The sequence below is a fragment of the Sinocyclocheilus grahami genome, unplaced genomic scaffold, assembly GCF_001515645.1.
Source record: "Sinocyclocheilus grahami isolate Dianchi unplaced genomic scaffold, SAMN03320097.WGS_v1.1 scaffold2.1, whole genome shotgun sequence".
NCBI lineage: Eukaryota > Metazoa > Chordata > Actinopteri > Cypriniformes > Cyprinidae > Sinocyclocheilus > Sinocyclocheilus grahami.
The window spans coordinates 1,603,138-1,606,181 of NW_015505181.1; positions in this window are offsets into that span (position 1 = coordinate 1,603,138).

The window sequence follows — 3,044 nt, forward strand, 5'->3', positions numbered from 1 at the left end:
CACACACACACACACACACACACACACACACAAAGCAAAGCAAAGCCTTAATTTTCAACCTCATATAAACTTGTTTGTGTAAGCCAACTATGACTTACACAAGCTAACTATTCTTGTGCAAACTATTCAGAACTGTCATTTTTAACTAGTCAGAGTTTAACTAGTTGTGTAAACTATGATCACAACTTTCTAGTGAACTATAAGAGTTCCCCCCCTTACTCCAGTAATAAGTTAAATGAAATATTAAAGGATAGATTACACTGCTATACTATTACTATTACTATTATACTATTAGTCATATACGGTAAAAACTTAAACCATACATGTTTTAAGGTACAGTAGATATCAAAACCTATATTCAACATGATATATTTAACCCTGTATTTCATTAAAATGTCTAAAGAAGGCAAGGTTAAGAAGGACTTAATGATTTTTTTGATGTCAAACTGTCAAATGCCAACACAATGTTTCTAGCTGCTGAGATAACATGTGTCTAGTCCATCTTGACCTTGTCTTCTACTGTCTTTGAAATGGAGTCAATGCAGAACTATAAGTCACATTCTGTGGCAGAGTATAATATGCATATCTCACATGAATATCTCCACACCACAGTAACCATATGCACATGGGTCACATATGTGCCGTCTCTTTCAAGACGGAGAGAGCAAAGTCCATTACAGGTCCAAAACGTGTGCTGTCAGTAGATCACTGTTCTTTTCTTCCTTTGGGACCCAGACCACCCCCCTCCCCCTTTTTTTGCTTTGCTTTTAGGCAGAGGCGGATTTAGTTAATTGGGGGCCCCAGGAAAAATATAGGATTATATATATTTCAGCGTAAGCCTGTGTGCAAAGGCTGTCTAATTCTAAACTTTAAAATACATTTATTTTTAGTTGTTTTAACTACAAATTTAAATAAAACTGAAAAAATAATGAAAAGGCAATTATACATTTACACACCTAAAATACATATATCAAGAGCATGCTCACAGATGAGAAAAAAACAGCGTTGGATGAAGTGGATTAAAGCCCTGCACGGGTCTCAAATATAGGCCCTAGCCCGTCTTTTTTCCCAAAAAAAGCTTATACTGTTTCAGCTATTAAAATAGTTCAGTTTTGTATGTAATGGAAAAGTGATTATATTTTGTTTCATTTTTTTATAAAGTAAATTTAGAAAAACATTTGGAGTATTTTTTGTTCGTTAAATGTAAGTTTTTTTTAGTTTTTTTAAGTAAAGGCCAGCGGCAGACCGTGAATTTCATCATAGCCTATAGCCTATGTTTGATCAATTTAGCCGTTTCAAATCATCAGGACTTGCCTAAAATAAAATCTATATATAAATGCATTTCTCTCTAAAGGGACATCCAATTAGGAGATGGCTAGTCATTTTTTCATCACTATAATTGATGGAAGGCCCGATTATAATTTGTTTTATTTTATAATTCCATACAGTTAAAAAATAAAACACTAATTATAATGGCATATATGTAAAACTTTGTCCTATAATTGTATAGCTGCTTTTTCAGATTTTTATGTTGCTCTGTTCTGAATACCTTAAAATTGAAAGGATTTGCTGCAACTCAATTTTGTATGATTTATATTTTTTATCCATGCAGCAAATGCTTTAAAAAACTGCTTTAAAATTACTTATTGCATTCCAGACGCTTTTAAAGTACTTTTCACTATACATTTTACGGGTAGCATGAATGTAAAACATTGTCATGAATTCGTTGTATTCCCATTTGTAAAATAGCCAACAAATTAATTGTTGTAGGCTAACCCGATCTCATGAAAGTGCGTATAGCACGGTTTTCTGCTTCTATTTGGTGTAATATTTCTATGCAGAAATTGACTTTTGCATACAAAAGACTGATAAATTCATAATTAACGGCATGGGTTCAGTAGACAGAAATACGGGACACACAGGCCTATAATAACTGCTGAAATGTTTGCAGGGCAGATCTCAGGTCAGTCTGAGCGCTCATGGTACTCACAGTGCGTACAGCCCTACACCTGCAGGCAGGGCCGTTTCTAGGCATAGGCGCGCTAGGTGGTCGCCTAGGGCGCTACCAGCTGAAGGGGCACCAATGAGCGCACTTACTGGCACGTTCAGCAGGGTTGTGATAAAGAGTGGCACGGTCACCCTGAAATATGACTTTCGCCCCCACTGGATCCCCCAACATTACTGGGCTAGAGTAGGCCTACTGTCAATCTGACGATGCCTGTATGCCACTAGATCAGAGAGCTGTCAATTGCTGCCTGATTGTTGCATGCAAAGTTTGCATTTGGAGCACTCAACAACGCCATTAGATCAGTGGGCTCTGTCAGTGCTTTGGCAAGGTAAAACTATTTTTTGCCATGCAATAAAGCTAAGTTCAAAGGCCAATTTAAAATATTGGTACAGTAAATAAAGTGCACAAAATCAGTATTTTGTTTAGGCAGTATTTGTGGCACTTTTGTAGCAGCGTCATAGAGGGCAGAGCATCACGTTATTTAAAGGGAAAGTTACCGCGTTAACGAGTATTAAATGATTCAGTAGCTGCATTGGTTACTTTTATGCCACTGATAAAGCTTGTATATGTAGTTTGGGGTAACAAAGGGGTTTTATAGGTTTGACTGAAATAATAATGCAATAACTGACACTTTAAATCAATGTTTCAAGAAACAACAACAAAAAAAAATTAACAAAAAAAACAGATAAAGACAAAAAAGTTGCCATTGATAATATCTAAACAATATGTAGTAGTATAGTATATAGTATCCAAATCAAAATGTAATCAAATTAATTTATGTGTGATTTATGTGTAAATTATGTGCAAAGTCTTAGCCACTAGGGATTGTTACATAGGGCTATACAGGCGTCTAGTGGCAACACAATGATATTACAGATACTAATTTGTGCAAAATGTTTATCTTAACAGTCAATTTACAAATAATGCATTCAGATTTGTGGAACTCAATGCACTGAATCTCCACAAATTAGTGCCGTTACTATGGCAACCAATTTGAATGTGAAAAGCAACTGGTGTCTGAAAAGAATTATATATA